The sequence below is a fragment of the Protopterus annectens genome, chromosome 8.part0, assembly GCF_019279795.1.
Source record: "Protopterus annectens isolate FY-2018-M chromosome 8.part0, PAN1.0, whole genome shotgun sequence".
Lineage (NCBI taxonomy): Eukaryota > Metazoa > Chordata > Ceratodontiformes > Protopteridae > Protopterus > Protopterus annectens.
The window spans coordinates 738,435,227-738,453,681 of NC_056741.1; positions in this window are offsets into that span (position 1 = coordinate 738,435,227).

The following is an 18,455-nucleotide window of genomic DNA, read 5'->3' on the forward strand; positions in this document are numbered from 1 at the left end:
CTGCATGTATGTTTATAAAAAGAAAGCCCTTTTGTAGAACTGCTTTATAAACACAAACAGCACCTGATCTGAGTTTCACCAACTCATTGACTGTCACTTGACGTATCATTCCGTATATGCTTACATTCACAGTGAGTTAAAAAGTGTTATTACCCTCCTACTCCTTCTGACCTTGTGGCTCTGGTCTCACAGCCTTGGACTATAAATATACTGCATCTATGGACATGCAAATTGAGAGAAAGTATATTTGCAGACACACTTTGTGTATTTAAGTGTCTTGCACTGAAATGCACAAACAACAAATGAGCTGCCAGTAGCTAATTAGTGAGTAAGCAAAAGATAACTGCATTTTGTGTCCTTGAAAGCAGCTGAATTATTTACCCTTCTGTTCACGCAGACTTTACAAAAGGAATGTGCTTGATTGATTGATTGATTGATTGATTGATTGATTGATTGACTGATTGATTGATTGGCCGAGCAATTATAAAGGAACTGTAATGCACCTGCATGATGTGCCATACATTTGGAGAACAACTATAACTTACCAGGCTGTAAATCATACAGAAACAATAGAAACAGCACCATTAATTACAAAAGGACTCTTGTGCAAAGTACCTCAAATAAGATGATTTAATTTAAAAACTAATAATTTAATTTAAGCATTGCTAATTTAAATTTACAAATCAAAGTAGCCAGAGGTAATGTCTAACTATGAGAAGCAGTACAAGCTCTCCTTTTCATCTACAGATATGCTGAGCACTTTCACACACACCTCTAGTAAGCATTTATAGGGATCATTTCCACCCAAGTTCCATTACACATGGAAGGCCACACAAATGAGAGCAGGATCCTAACCTCAAAAATAATAGAGGACTACAATGTGTCCTTCAGCACAACTGAGGTAAACTGACCTCTGCTTCTTGGCTGAATGTTCACCTAGTACCAGGGACGTCGGGAGGCATACGCAGTGTACTGATTTCAGTACAATGTCTTTAGAAGAGGGGGTAGCTTTTTTAACTAAAAAAATTACAAATAGCATTGGCTCCTTTAAGGATGCTTGCTGGGTGTTGTGATGAAGGCAAATGGGAGCTCACATCACATCATGTCCGGCTGGCTGCGAGCGGGAAATTAGCTTTAGCTTGAATGGAGCAATCATGGCTCCTTTAAGGATGCAGGGTGTTGTGGTGAAGACGAACGGGAGCTCATGTCATGTCCAGCTGGCTGCAAGTGGGAAATTAGCTTGAATGGAGCAATCATGAACGGATAGGAGTGCGAGCGGCAAATGGATTAGGAAAGTTTGGAGCAATTAGGTGAACAGATTATCAGGTAAGGAGAGTATGTGTGAGACAGATTAGGAAATTATGGAGCAAGGAGTGTGTGTGTGTGTGTGTGTGTGTGTGTGTGTGTGTGTGTGTGTGTGTGTGTGTGTGTGTGTGTGTGTGTGTGTGGGTGTGTGTGTGTGCCCCCACATAATACAACAGATGTTTAGGCTCAAACCCTGTATCTTTGCTTCAGGGTAAGAAGAGCTTAAAGTCCCTAACCACCACCATTTTTGAACTTTGTTCAGATTTTTATTTCTAACAGTTGTGAGCTATGGTGAGAACTGAAGTTGTATTCCCCAGTTGTGGTGAGAAGTGAGAACTGAAGTTGTATTCCCCAGTTGTGGTGAGAAGTGAGAACTGAAGTTGTATTCTCCAGTTGTGGTGAGAAGTGAGAACTGAAGTTGTATTCCCCAGTTGGGGTGAGAAGTGAGAACTGAAGTTGTATTCCCCCATTATTATTTTTGTTGTTTGTCCAGGTTTTTTGTGCTAAGGTGTTAAGTGAGAACTGAATTTGTATTCCCTCATTATTGGCTTTGTTTGTCCAGGTTTTTTGTGCTAAGAGGTTGAGAGCTATCTAACAGCCATTAAGTTTCAGTCTTCCTATTTTTCAAACTGCTGATTTAGCATAGTGGTATGTTGCACTGACTATAATGCATATGGTTCTGGGTTCAAGATATGCATGGTGGTAACACAGCATTTTATTCTAGCAACTTTCCAAAATTATACAAGCAATGTTTAAAATGTATCCCTGTTTTTTGGGCTTCCCTCCCCCCCCAATAAATGTTGGCTTTTTCCAGATTTCTTGTGCTGTAAAGTTCAGAGATACAGCTGAGTGTCAAGTACATTTTACAAGGAGCTGAGAGCTGCAGGGGAACTAAAGTTTAGTGCTGCTTATGCTGGGTATGCTTATATTGTTAATGGCACAACAGGCAGTGTACTTGCTTTTAATGCAGAAGGCTATGGGTTCTTCTCCCACAGTAGGTAGTTGCATTGCTGATAGTGTACTGTGTTGTAAAGGGGGGGGTGTGGATGCTGTACTCCTTTTTGGTGAAGATATCTAGTATTAACTATGAACCTGTTATCAGTTTGCCATCCATTCCCTATTGCAATATTACTAGCGTATCACTTTTTTTAATGCAACATAGGCAATTTATTCCTCAAGGGCAACAGGCACTTTATTTGTAAATGAAACAATGAAATATAAAGTTGTTTGCTAGCAGCAACCTCTTTGTTAGTTACAGATTTCTTTAATGTGGAATTATGTAGATGGCTTTTACTAGTTCAGAGATTGTGCATATTTACTGATACTGGTGGACTGTAGAAGTTTGAGTAGACTTTTATGATGGAAATGTTCTGACTTGGGCTGTTTTGTTATTATTGGTGCAGGCATTTTGTTTCATTGTTTACTGGAAAAATGTTCAAAACAATAAATTTAAAATGCTCTCTAACAACTATACTGTATTGTACAAGGAATATAATTTAATACAGTCAGGAAGGTGTATTAAAGAGCATGTGTATGTTCCATGTGCAAGGGGCCTATGATTTGAAAACAGCACAAAGTTAATCTTTATCTGCCACTGGCAAAATGTATTTTATTTGAATGTGGGTTTCAATGCTGTTTCAATGAATGTGAGTTTCAAGGGCAGAGAACTTTTAATGCTAAGTATAGTTTCATTGTGAGACTGCATTGCTTTGTTTAGCAGATATTTATTGGGGTTTGTGCTGTAAAATGCAAAATAATTTTTTTCTGGAAAATCATTTAAGAATGAAGTCATTAAATAATGACAGACATTAAGTTTCAGAAGTCATAACCTTCAGAAAAATGCATGCTAAAGCAAGACCTGTTATTCTATCAACTGTCTTAAGTTTATACAAGGTCAATTTTTAGTACTGTTTGTATGTTCCCCCAATATATTTGGCCTTGTCCAGATTTCCTGCATTAAGAGGTTGAGAGGTACGTGCAAATAAATCACTTTATAGAATTAGGAATATCCAAACCTCTCAACTGTCCCCAATTTTGGCTCAAAATGTTGCTCCCCCCTAATAATCCCTCCGCAAAATAGCAATTTTGGAAGAAAACGTGGAGGCTTTACAATTATAAATAACTGTAATGATCAGAATTATACATTACTTTTATTTCAGAAATGCATGTAGATTCTTTAATTTTGTCAGCTGCTCAAGTTAACAGTGCTCATATTAAAATGGTGTCCCTTCTTTGACAGGTTCCCAGCTGCATTGTCTGGCAATTTTATATTTTTGCATTACATTTTTGGTCCGTTTTTCATAAAATTGCAGTTTTCTGGAAAATTAGTGGCAAATCATTAAAGACTGAAGTTAGAAAATAATGGCAGACATTTGAGTTTCCGGTTTCATACCTTTCAGAAAATTCGTACTAATGCAAGACCTACTACTATTCTATTATCTTTCTAAATTTATAAGAGCAATATTTAAAAAAAAAAAGTCTTTAGTTTTGGGCCTTTGCCTCAGTTTTATTTATGGGTTTGTTGCTCTAAGAGGTTGAGAGGTGTGTGTGTGTGTGTGTGTGTGTGTGTGTGTGTGTGTGTGTGTGTGTGTGTGTGTGTGTGTGGTAGGTAGCATACCTCTCAACTGTCCAAATTTTGCAGAATGTCCAGATTTTTGCCCCATATTTTTTGTCTGTTCCTCATAAATTTTGTGATTTTCTAGAAAATCATTGAAGGCTGAAGTTGCTAAATAATGACACCTTTGAGTTTCAGACTTCATGTCATTTAGAAAAAGTCATACTAGCACAAAATCCTGTTATTCTAGCAACTTTCTAAGTTCATGAGAGCATTATTTAATATCTGTTCCTGTTTATTTTAGGCTTTGTCCATATTTCTTGCACTAAGAGGTAGGTAGGGTGTGTGTGTGAATGAAACACCCTAGTTAGGGGTAGCAGGTGGTTACTAATTTACTCACGCTGAAAACCTGTACCTTAGTTGCAGAAAACAAAAGCATGAATCCTCTACCCCAACTACCATGCTGCATTTTTCAAAGTACTGACTTTCAGGTTCATTTTCAATTCAAGGAACCAAGTTTGAGTGAATCTATATTATATTACTGAAGAGGCATTACTGCGAATGCCTCTTCATCGATACTAAAAGAGCGAACCGTGAATTATGAGAATGGCCATAGCTTGGCTGGGGAGGGGGGTAGCAGTTTGAGAGCTGTGAGTACAAATTTGAAAATCCTAGCTACTCCCCTGCCTAGTGCTGTTGTGATATAGTATGGTTGCCTCACAAAAATTTAGCCTGATAGAGTTCTGAAGAAGGCTGCAGTTGTGGCAGCTACCCTAATAGAATAAACTCCTACCTGGCCTACTAGGAACTTTCCATGATGATCATAACAAAAGGTGATGCATTTTGTTAAGCATTTAGAGAGAGAGTCTATTTCAAGTTTTTTTTACCTTGTTTTCCTGCCATAAATAAGGAAAAAAAGTTGATCATGTATTCTAAATGTCATTTAGTTTCTTTATGTTTGTATCTTAGGTCTATGAAAATATATATTGTGTAAACAGTTCTCTACCATTTTCTAGGTTAGAAAAAAAGGCAGTAAGCTGAATGGAATGATTACTTTAAGAATGAAGGAAGAGTTGGATCTAAGTGTGACTATACTTGTGGAAGGGATAGCCACAAGGAAGATAGTTTTATCGTATAGGAACTCCAGAGCAGAGTAACCAGTAGATTCAGATAGTCGAAAAGTGAGAAAGATTGTCTCATATGGAAGAGGAGGAACAGACTTGATATGCAGTCTTTAGTACCTGTACCAGAACTTTATTGCCAACTACCAGTTGTTAGAATCCATATAGATTATTCTTATATTTAAAATTGCTTCCTTCTCAGTCATGGCAAGTTCCTCTCTTAAATATGAGTTTGAAAAAGGCTTCCACTATGAATGGATATAGTTCAACCCACCTAGGATCGGAATCCCCAAAGTGCATCCCACCACAAAAAAAAAAGTACTTCTTAAAGTGTTTTTTTTTTTTTTTTTTTGCAGGGAGGCAAGCCCCCTACACCCCCACCCCTTGAACTTATATATACCAACTCCGTGGTCAAACCAACTCAAAGAAGGGGGGAGAATTACCCCTGAAAAGGACATCACTGCCTCCTCAACTCACTGATAATGATTTCCTATGGGGGACCTCCAATTCTCTTGCAGGGTGAATTTCAAGCAAATGACACTTAGGAATTCAACCTTTGTCCACTGTAGGTCAACCCTGGAAAAGATTTATTAATGTCCCATATTTTGTTTCCATAGATCATTTTACTGTTTCTATTAGATTTTTTCCTGATTAGAGACAGATTTTCATATTCTCAATAGGCTCAAAGTGATATGGGCATGTATGTTTTATTTAATCTGCAGTTTCAAATACTGTATATATATCTTCTAGGAATTCTTATGTGAGAATATCTTAACAAGGTATTTATGATGTTGTATCTCCTTTAAGCACTGTTTATCTATATTGACCTTATACAATTTTTTTTCTGAATTAAAGGCAATCAGCTTATTCTCAGCTATATACTTGTAACATTATGCTCATTTTGTTTTTTTTTTACAACTTGTTTTCTTATTCTTTACTAAAGTTTTATATTCTTTTTTCTTTAACAACAGTAATATAGATCTCTTTTCATTAGAAATTTCCTTACCAACTGTCATAATTCCTTTTCTGTAAGATTTCATATTAAGCTAATTATTTGTTTTAGTTTTCATTATATTTTTCTTTTGCATATCTTTCTTCTTTTTTTTTAATTTCTGAAAGAATGTTCTAGAATCTATTTAGAACCTCAGTGTAATTCCTTTATTTTGTAGCAGCTTTCTGTTTTTGAAAAAAAACTGCACAATATGCTGTTAGATTGATCTTTCTTCCATCTTTTTGTAGGTTCATAGGTAAGTACTAGGCTAATGGCCCTGGAGCCAATGCGAACGTAGCCCAATAGTGTTCCCAGTCATCTGGCTTACCAGACGTTAGTTCCCTGTGCCCCTATCTAGCAATGCGATTGAAGTGATCCCCAGGGTGAATTTCCTATTTCCTATCCACTCATCAAGATTTCTCTTGAAGCGGGCCAGTGAGGCCTTAGATATTTCTTCATCTTTTATGTTATCTAATCTAGGACTCTTCCTTACTCATCTGAGAGAAATCTCAAAAATTAACAGTTCATGGTCACCCTGCTCTCACAATTAAATAACTATTGAGCCCGTATCAACTGTGTCTCTTTCAGATATTACATACTCTACTATCGGGCTGCATGACTTTGTATTATGTGAAAAAATGCATTTCAGCGTTAATGATATCATTTAAAACTGCCATATCATGCTTTTGGGTCTGTATTATATGAGCGAAAGTTCATATGAACGAATGCTCTTATGAACGGAAATGCCTGACATCAAAAGTTACAGCCCCCCACACCCCGCGCTAAATATATATTCCAACTCCGAGATCACACTACAGTGAGGAAAGGGCAAATATTCCTATCTTCACTGTACTGTGACCCTAGAAGAAGCATTTCGATGTCCGGCATTTTCGCTCATAAGAACGTTCGTTCATATGAACTTTCACTCATATAATATAGACCCCATGCTTTCAATTAACTTTAAAATACATTGGCCATTTTATTGAAGATTTACCCATGGTTGATGTGGTTTAGTCATGAGGGAGAAGCCCGAGTGATTAAACAAAGGCAACCGTGGGTAAATCTTCAATATCAGTCCAAAGAGAGCCATGCATGGACGGCAAGTGCAAAGGCCAAAAATATCCACAGAAAAAAAACACAAACGAGTACCATAAGTATTTAATATCTGGGGTTTAACATATAGCTGTGATTTTTGGTTTAATTCCGTGCTAATTTAGTTGTATCTACACTGGGTTAATCAGTGGTTTTGCCTGTTTAGGTAGTGGAGGTCAGTTGTGGATACCATACACAGTGTTAATATTAAATTACAAGCATTAGTTACCCCCTTTTTTGGTTGGCGTCATATAATATACTAAGGCAGTGACTCTCTTTTTATAATATGGATCTTTTAACAATTCTGAAAGGTTTATAGGTTGATAAGGAGGACATTGGTATTTTTGAGTCTCATGTAAATAATCTACCTAAAAATGGCTTAGAATCAATCCAAGATGATGGTTGTCACTCTCTTTTTGATAATATTTTCAAAAATATGAAGGCTCTTAGATCTAGTGTTTGGCATGCTAGGCTATTTAAAGCCTATATCCAGAAGGGCATCACCCCAAGGGGTTTGAGAATTTGATTGAAGCCTTTAGTAGGGCGGCCTAATGAGGTTTTACTCTCAACCTGGTCCAGCATTCAACAAAATTCCTCGATGGAGTTTGTTAAGGCTCTACATGCCTTCCATAAACGTAGAATTGAAATTTTGAACATAGATGTTCCCAAAATGTGTCAGGAAGCCAAGCAATTTGAACATAAACCCCAATATAAGGAATGTTTAAAGAAAGTAAGTTGCGATTTGCTACATTTTGAAAATGAGTTGAAAGCTAGGAAGGTTCACAAATTTAATAGAGATCAGCATGAGTATAACCAAGGCCATCTTTTGAACAAACAAAAAATGTTAAGTTTTCTAGAACTAGGGACTAGAATCCTAGACAATAAAGAAAAAAAAATCTATCCTGAAAAAGACCATGAGTGATGGTTCAGGAGATAATTTATCCTCCCTCACTGATACTGAAAATGAGGTTTCTCAGACATCATCAGCGCATAAGCGCTGTTTGTCACATGATGGTCTTTTGATTAATGATAAAGTCCCTTTAGGGGGCACAAAAAATGGGGGGGGGGGTAGAAAACACAAATGTAGAGCTCAATCCCAGTTTAACAATAGAGAACATGTTGCAACTCTTGGAGCCGAAAAGATTACCAACAATGTCATAGGCATTTCTTCTGCTGTTTTATCAGTTAGTGATTATGATGTACTAAATAAAGGATTGAACTTCATACCCATTTTTTTGGTCTTAGAAAGTGATTTTCTACAGGATTTGTTGTCTTTTTGTAGACTTTTAAACTTAAAAGTTTTTTTCAGAAATTTAGAAAATCACACTGAACCCAAAGAGGTGGGCATCAAATTTCATGCTTCTAGCTTTATACCACCAATAAATAAACATGTTGAGATATTCCAGAAATATATACTCAAGGAACTACATTTTGGTGAACACACTAGTGAGGGTTTGCTTTCTAACAACTCTAATCAAGCTGAAAGGGAGGCACATTGGTAGCTTAAGAGTAGGAAAGATCTGGTTATAGTACAAGCAGATAAAGGAGGTTCTATAGTGGTTATGAATTGGTCCGACTACAAAACTGAGACCAATAGACAGCTCAATGATGCCAGATTCTATATGAATATGCCAATCGATCCAACTTCACATTTTAAAATTTAAATTGACAATTATTTGGATATGGCTAAGAGTGAGGACATCATTGATGAACAAACCTGTTTTCATCTCAAGGTTAGTGAACCTTCCTCCCATACCTTTATCTGATTCCTAAGGTACACAAAAATCTTCATAACCCTCTGGGGCGACTAATTGTGTCAGGTAGGGGTTCCTTGATGGAACCCATCTCTGTCTACCTAACTCAATATTTAAAACCTTTGTTGAAGGGAGTTAGGGCTAGGATTAAAGATACAACAAAGTTTCTTAATATCATTGCTGACTCTCAAGTTGAAGATGAATGGTTATTGTGTACCTTAGATGTAACATCACTTATACTAGCATCCCTCACTAGGCTAGTATTATTGCACTGGATTTGTGGCTCACTGAACTTAATTTATATAATTCTGGGTTCAATAACTTTCGTCTTTGCTTGGTAGAGCACATACTAACCAATAATTGTTTTTGTTTAATGGAAAATGCTATTTACAGGTTCAAGGTACTGCTATGGGGGTGGCTTTCACCCCCATTTATGCAGATTTTTTCATGGGTTACCTGGAACATCATATGATTTATGATAGGAGTCATAACGTATTTATTGATGAAATGGATATTTGGCATAGGTACCTGGATGACTGCTGGATGATTTGGAAATCTGATGCAGTATATTTACAAGAGTTTGTTATCTTAATGATAATAAATGGGGCCTCCAATTTACTGTTAACTCCAATAGGAGGTCGATTCCATTTTTGGATGTTTTGGTTAATAAAGAACATAATGGTACTTTAGCCAGTACAGTTTATAGGAAGCCCTTTCATTCCAACTCATTACTGCATGCATCCAGCTGTCATCCAGGTCACATTGCGAGAAATATTTTCCGAAATACCAATTTATGAGGATAAAACGGATATGTTCAGGTGAGACATATCTTGCCCATTTCAATAAGGATCTAACCCATAGATTTGTAGACTGGGGTTATTCAGCTAAACATTTGTTATATACCAGTTCTATTGTGGGTAAGATGCCTAGGGAGGAATTGCTTACCTATCAAGGATCCAAAATTAAGTTCACTACCACTTTCAGTAGGAATACTAAACATCTTAGTTGATCCAAAAACACTGGGACATTCTACTCTCTGATGAATATTTAGCTAGAATATTGGACAACAGATGTGCTTTTTCCTATCAAAGAGGTGTAACGCTAGGGGGACATTTAAGTTTCTATAAAAGATATTCACCTTCCCAAGTGAGTATTCAACGTACCTTAGATGGTACTAAAGTGTTTGGCTGTTTTCCCTGTGAACACTGTACTTTCTCTAGATATGTACTTAAAACCAAGGAGTTTTCCACCAAAAATACAAGTGTTTTTGAAATCCGGACCCTTACGAATTGCAGTAGCAGTTGAGTGATCTATATGGCTAAGTGCCACTGCTCTGCATTTTATATAGGTCAAACATCTAGGTCTTTCAAATTATAGATTTTAGAACATTTGAGTAATATCAGAAACAAGGTTATTACTAATGCCTTATATAAACATACATTGGTTCATAAAATGGCAAGGTTCCATTTTACTATCATTTACAAGGTTGTGGGCTCTAAGTTCTCCAAAAATAAATGGCATGAACTTTTAAATAAGAAGGAAAGGTCTTGGATCATTCTTCTGGGGGGTTTGTTCCCTCCTGGATTAAATGAACATCTCTAGAGATATATATTAAATACAATATTAATATTTATCTAGTAAATTCAAATACAGGTCCCTGTTAGGTATATATATATTTTTTTATTTATTTTTTACAGGGCTCTGACAATAATTTTTCAGTATTGCCTGCTTTCCTCTGTACTCAGTTTCTAGGTTAACATCCATAGCCCATTAAATATCTTTATGTATTTTGTATTTTGTTTTTTAGTATATGTAGTTGTGTTGAGTGCACATATTGTTGTGGGTGTGTTCTTTGCATTGGAACCACTTAACTATTTTTTTGTTCTGACTGGTGGAGGAACAATTGAGGTTTTTATTTAAAAGGGGTGTTTTATCACATGGATTTATATTTTTTTGCATTGATAAAGGTCTTTAGGGCCAACACCGGTCTGCCTTATGTTTTAATAAAGGTTGTATTCCTCTCCTGTGCTGCCCTTTAGTGTTTTTTGCTGTAAATCTTCAATATACCACAACCACAGAGTCGGTTATTGCTATTATACAATAACATTATTTAAGAAAAAAAATACTTATTTTCTTTTATAATGTCTTTGTATAACGGCGGATTGCTGTTCTTCCACTGGTTGTAGTATACTGCTTCTGCATTTTGATGTACTGTGCATGTGTATGGGACTTGCGTTCCCACACATACCCGGTACATCAATGCTTTGAAATGGAAGCAACGGAGAAAAGAGTCTCCATTGCTCCATTTTTTTCTCTTTTTTTTTTTATTGTTAAAAAAAAAAAAAAAAAAAAGGTTTTCGGGCAATTTATACAAACGGAAAAAAATGGACCTTTTTCATTGGTATTTTGTGGGATTTACAACAGGCATGCTGGTTGGGCTGGCCAATCAGAGTGCACGTTTTTGAATATTAATAGGGAGACGTTGTATAATAACCTTTTATCAATAGAATGTTTCATTTTAACCAAAAAAAAAATAGGTCAGGTACCTTAAACGACCAATAAACCAAAAACAGTAAACAAAAGGTACCAGTTGGAGGTGTCTGAATAAACCACAAAGTAAACGTGTAGCAGCCACAATAGGTTTAATGCATAAACGCCAAAAACTCCAAAGCGTTTTCATCCACTAGACTTCATCAGATGTAACAAAAAAACGTTAATTGAAGCAGCTTTTATACCGTCCCATCCACATTTACTTTGAGTTAATTGAATAATTTATTTAAATAACTATCTAATTAATACCACTAAGCGTCTGCTTTTAAAAACCATTAAAAATATTCATTAAAAACATTACAAAGTGCTTGTGCATATACAAACACTACATATTAAAAAGTGATCAAATAAGAAACTTCATGTTAATAAAATCAAACTCCATATAATAGGTGATCAATTGAAACTACTTTTACAGGTATAGCATGTGGATGCATACATAAAAAATGAAGTGTGAAATATTCCTATAAAAACAATAAGTTAAGAGTAACTTTTATTTGCAGAAACATTAATAATATTTGTATTACATTACAGAAAAATGAACAAATAAACCACATAAACATATTTACAATTTTGCAGCCCTCATTCTCCATATAGGGATTTGTACTACATTGCAGAAAAATGAAAAAAATAACATGAACACATTTACAATTTTGCAGCCCTCATTCTCAATATAGGGGCAGTAGAAATGTGTCCATTAAGCCCAGGGAATCTATTGGCTTCCAAGAATAATTGCCAGTATACTTCTCTTACTTCTATCCTATTCTCCCATGGGCCTCCCCTAGTATCCTTATGCACCATTTCAATTACAAAACAGCCCCACTTAGCATTGGGACATAACAAGGTGTGTTTGTATAGTGCATTGTTACCGTCCTCTGTTCTTATGGCATTTAAATGTTCATAAATTCCCCTTTTTAGTTTTTGTGTAGTTTTGCCAATATAGAACGCATTGTATTCCTTACAAAGACCTAAGTAAACCAGCCCTTCACTGTTACAATTGGAAAAACTACTACTTTTAATCAAATAGTCCCTTTCCTTAATATATACTGAATCCTGTCTACAAATAAATGAACATGGTGTACAAGATCCACAACTATATGTCCCTGGTTTTCTTCCTTTCTGCCCCTTGTAATTACTCTTCAACAACTCCTTGAGGTTCTTATCTTTTTTATAGGTAAATTTTAGTGGATTTTTAAACAAGGTCTCTAGTTCTGAATAACTACTAAACCTACCCCAATGTTGTGTAATAATGTTTCTAACCTTGTGAGTATTCTGATTATAAAACATCACATAATTACTTGTAACGGTCTCTCCATTATTCCAGACCAACCCTGTCTCATCCCCTTTACCATCCTCTTGGCCATTTGTTGGTATGGCCTGTCCTTGCTGCCTCTCCATTCCATCTGCTCCTAAAATGGGGGCGAATCTGGAACTTCTTCCATTTTTCACTTCAGCCATAACTTCTTCTATTAAAGCAATAGGATATTTTCTAGCCAGAAACATGTCCTTAATCTTCTGGCTTTCCTGTTCATACTCATCATCCCTGGACGTCATCCTGCAACTACGAATAAATTGATCCTTAACAATACTCCTTTTTTGTTTAAAGGGGTGTGAGCTGGTAAAATACAGGTATTAGTTCGAAAAAGTGTCCCTCCTGTGTATCCCTGAGGTAAATTCCTGTTGTATAGGATCCTTCTTAATAGTGACATCCAAGAAATTCATCTCATCATAAGAGATGTGGTGAGTAAATCTCAAAAATACTGTGGTTTGATTCAAATATTGGATAAATTCCATTAGTTTGACCTGACTCCCCCTCCAAAAAATACAAATATCTTCAAGATAACGCTTGTAATATACACAGTATTGTGCATATTCTGACTGAAGGATGAACTTATGCTCCCATATCAGCAGAACTATGTTAGCATAGGTGGGGGCACAACATGCCCCCATTGCCACTCTTTGTCTCTGCTTAAAAAATTTGTCTTCAAAGAATAAAAAATTCTGCTCCAAAACCAGGTCCATTAATTCAGTATACAACAGGAAGGTATTATAGTCTAAATTTCCATATTGGTTAATAGCATCCTGGAACCATTCAGAGCCTAAACCATGAGGAATTACATTAAATAAATCTTGTATGTCCAAGGTAACAAAAATAATAGAATCAGAATACATATTTTTGACTATACTCTTTAAGAAATCCCAGGAGTCCTTGAGTATACCACTGGAATTTACCCAGTCTAAAAACTTTGCCAGGGGATATGTTTTTGATCCATTTGAAAACAGAACCAAGACACTATCCTCCAAAAAAAGGAAGCCAATCTGGTGGTCCCCTGCCATAAACAAACTGTACAACAGAAGGAAGAAACTGTTGCAAAAGAGTAAAATCCTATGAGTGGAGGAGCTCCCTGGTCAGCCTCAGTAAGAAGCTGAGATCCCTTATAAGATCCCCCAAAATCACCACTAATTCTAAGGACAACCACAAAGCATTCTATAGTTATGTCAAGGATCTTGATGGTAACACCCAGATCTGCTCTGAGTTACAGCACAAATGCACGAAAATTAAAGAACCAACTGATATTGCCAACATCCTGGCAGATAGATTCAGTGCTAACTTTACCCCCACCCCCACCCCGTAAAGGGCCCATATCTGTACAGGAAGAATGCAGAGTCCCTGTAATCACAACTACGCAGGTAAAAGCTGCACTCTCTAAAGCCAAAAACACAGCATCCATGGGACCGGACAACATCTCAGGCTGTGTTTTACACGAACTTCAGAACCAACTGGCTCCCCACTTAAGCACCATGTTGATGCTCAAAGTATCACTATTAATTCTTTTACACATGATATAAAGAACTAACCTGTAATCATCCGCAATTTTTATCTGACAATTTTGAAATTTTGCCAGATGTAAGTCCGTTTTGCTGGTTCAGGAGAATGCAGTGGAAGGAAGGGCTTAATAGATTCTCCTGTGTTATTGGCCCAACTTGTGGAAACACTTCCATGTTAGCCAGTATGTGATTATTAGAATGAGTTGTATCCTTTTTTGTCTTGTCTTTACTAGCATTCTTGGAATGAGAGGAAGGGGTTGAAAGGCACAAAGGAGATCCTGACTCAAGTAATGAAGGAGGCACTGACTGCCTGGGCTACTAGAAAGCAGAGTCAAGGACAAAACTTTTGCAAGTGATAATTGTTCAGGGATGCAAATACATACACCTGAGGTACACCTATGTACTTGCGATGTTAAGGGAAACTCTCATTTCCACTTTCTGTTCATTCATTTTTCAGGTAAACACTCATCTCCTGTTTCTGTTCATTCCAGTTCCACAATAACCTGCTCAGGTTGTCTGCTACTGTATTCTGACTGATTGCAATATAAGTTGCTTTCAAATGAGTTCCATGATTGATGCCTAGGTACACAAAATTGTATTGCTAGCCTGAAAAGTGAAATACAGAGTTCGCTAATTTGTTGGTGTACCATATGACAGTCATATGGTCTGTTATAACCAGTAAGATGGCTGGCTTGAAAACTGACCTGAATTTGGAATATGGACATGATGGCTCTCACAGGAACACAGGAACAACACTGGGTAAATGATCATAGGGACCGTAAAAATTCCAGCCATATACACCTTTTAGTATCCACAGTTAAAAGTTCTTGACACTCTTTGCAAGCACTTACTACTGCTTGCCTCCCAAATCAAAGAGTGACATACAAGATAATAACCATAGTGTAAATTTGGTTTAATCCATCCAGTCATCAAGACTAGCCTTAGCCAAAGTAATCATTTGTTTGACTTGCAGTGATAACATATTCCATATGCTTGGAATATGCTGAATTACAAAAGTATCTCTCCAGCAAGTTGTGTTTATCCTTGGTATAGATTTATTTCTCTATTGTGGGTATTTCCAGAGCCACTGTTTTTGTAGTAAGATAGGAGGTCAAATAGGACTGGGTCTTTCATGGCTTAAAAAGTGAGGCACTGGTCACCTCAGAGTAGCTGGTAGGCTACTGACTATTAAGATGAGTCATGCTAATTTATTGGGATACTTGAAGGACTTAAGGTCTTTAATTTTCTTGGTTAGGAATCTTTAGTGCTTTTCCAGTTGAGCAATATGCTCAACTGAAAAGGCATTTACATTTGTATACCTTGTATAAGTTTCTTAGGCAATTTGACTTGTACTTTTGGATGGAGACTGCGAGTTGATAAGAAGAGTCAAATGCATCCATGGCCAATGCCTAGCTCAACTCTCAAATGGCGAAGGAAAAGTGTGGGTTGATTCTGACATGTACTACCCATTGTCAAAGCTCCTTCTTTATAGAGGAGATGAGGATAAATCTCTGCCTTTTCTGGCTTTAGCAGCCACTACTATAAGTAAGATAGTCTAAGCTGGCCCTTCAATGTACAGTGGATGGCTTACTGCTAAAGAAAGGACTGTAGATTGCACTTCTGGATAACAAAAGGAAATGTAGCCCTTGTACTTGGCATCACATCCAGTCCATATTGTTTTGAGAAGGTGTGAAATTATGTTTACTAGGTTAATGACCACAAGGGCCTTTTTAAGCCTAACCATGCATTCCAAATCTCTGACAAGGTCTGATGCTCTTGATAAGTGTAAGCAGGGACTTGGGAGATGAATCATTTACAAGCATGGGCCTAGGAGATGATAGCTGCTTCTACAATGTCCTGGTAGCTATCCTGTTTAAAGAAGGCAGTGGTAGCTGCTTTATCCACTATGGACTGGGATCTAGATCTTTCCCAGGTCCTTGCCATAAGACTTGTAACAATAATTGATGCAATGTGCTAGTCATTTTGAAATAGTTTGCTTTGTCACTACGAAACCATGTTTGCTTTCTGCAAAGGAGGCAAACAGTCTCTCTGATTTTGCAAAGGTATTAGTTCTATCAAGGCCCTACCTCAAATGTCCATGCACATCTAGGGAATGCAGGATTATTTCCCTCATTGTGGAAATGGAAAAAAATGGAAGTTGAGTTGTTTGGTTCAGGTCTATTTTGAATAACTGTTGGCATAAGTTAAGGTTAGTGTGCAGTATCACACTGCCCTTATGGAACTGCAGGAATACCTCCATGCACACAATGGCTTGGAGTTTAGTGACCCTTGTAGCACTCTTAAAAACAATAAGAAAAGTAGTTTCACAAGTGAGAAATGTTCATTTCAAAGGGTGGCAAGGTCAGTTTTTCCACCATAAAATTCAGGCCTCAGTCAAGGGCCATGTTGTTCTGGAAGACTGTGCAGTGGCCTTAGGTCAACTGGTGCCCTAGGCAAAAGGGCTCCACGGCGCCCCCCACCACACTACCTGGTGCCCCCATCCTGGTCTAACTACATCAATTAAATGCTAGAAAAGTGCCCCTGCTAGACTGGTGCCCTAGGCGGCTGCCTAGTTGGCCTATGCCTAAGGCCGGCTAAGACCTCAGGTGAAGGTTGCCTTCGGGAATTGATTCCCTGGAGAACAGGACATCAGTGGTGGATTTACAAGCAGGTAGGCAGAAGCAGCTGAGCTGTACCTTAAGGGAGACATAAGCAAAACACGAAGAAGACAACACAGACAAATACTGAAGACCCATTGGCACATGCACTTGCTTTGGGTGATAGCTTCTCCTTTGGCACCACAGGTGGAGTCTTTCTATTTACCAAGGTATGATCTTCTCATAATGGGTCTGATGAGGTACAATGAAGGGGACTTAAGACTTATTGTATCTAGAGGAGATGTCTTTGTAAATTAGATGAGACAGATAGAATGTGATCTAAACTAATACAGAAGCTTGGTGGTCAAAAGATAAGGAAGTACTAACATGAGTAGTTAAATCCCTTATGACAGAGTTTGACTCATGGACTGGTTGCCTTTGTGTGTGATGCGGTAATGTTTTATTTACCAAAATTAACTATACTACATGTTTTCATATTTAGTTTGAGACCAGTGTTCTTATATCAACTGTTAACACTGGCTATTCCATACTGGAGCAATTGTGAGTCAGTGAAAGGTCATATAACAACTGCAATTCTATATTCATCTTCAAACTTCTATAACCAGGGACCAGAATTGTTGGCCTTAAGATCTGAGAAATATATGCCAAATAGGAGAGAACCCAACAATGAGCCCTCTGGTACATCGCTGATAACCTTTTTTGTCTTCAGAACTGGTACCCGTGACTCTTAGCACATGGTTTCTGTTAAACAACAGGTTAGATATCCACAGCGCAACAAATAAACTTGCCCTGACAAAGCCAACCACACAAGGCTCCAGGATTAAAATATTTTTAATGCCCAGAGGTTTTTAATAACCAGACTGAAAAGATGACAGCTTAGAAAGATGCTGTCTAGATTAATGAAATCTGAGAAGTAGACAGCAGATCTACCTGTTCTGAGTGGGTGTTATTCCACTGACACTAGAGGGTGAATTATTTTCATTGACTATTTGTAATAGGGGCCTCCTGTATCATACCCCAAGGTTCATATGCTGAGCCTGCAGTACAGATTTCTCCTTTGCCATCTGAAGCAAGTAATAGAACTAGTGCTGACTGGGCCAGAAGTGGCAATTAGCATAACCTTTAGCCTCTCTTGCTTCAGAATTACCCTGGTGGGCGAGAGTATAGGAGGACAGATTAGAGAAGCAGACTTACCCCACTAGGGAGAAAGCATCCAGTGCCTTAATCCTGTTTGTTTGTTGATCTGAAGCAGAATTTTCTCAGCTGTCTGTTGCTCAGAGAAACAAATAGGTCTGTCACTGGTACAACCCGCTTGTTTATGAGATCCAAAAATGTTTTCACTATCTAGCAGGCATTCACTTATAGGGATCCAATGTGGTCCTGCGTAACTGGTCTGCTACAGAATTCTACTGGGTTGATATGTAAGCTGCATTCAGAAGCCTCTTCTCAAGTCTGCAGAAGTAATGCAAACATGTTTCCCCTTGTTTGTTTTTGTACCATTTAATTGTAGTGTTATGTATGATGACATTTAGGGTCCAAGGTTTCAAGACTGTTTTGAAAGATTTGACAGCATGAATGACAGACGTCATCACTTTTATGCTGATGTGCAGCTTCATCTCTCTGGAATCCTAGGTGCCCTGCACC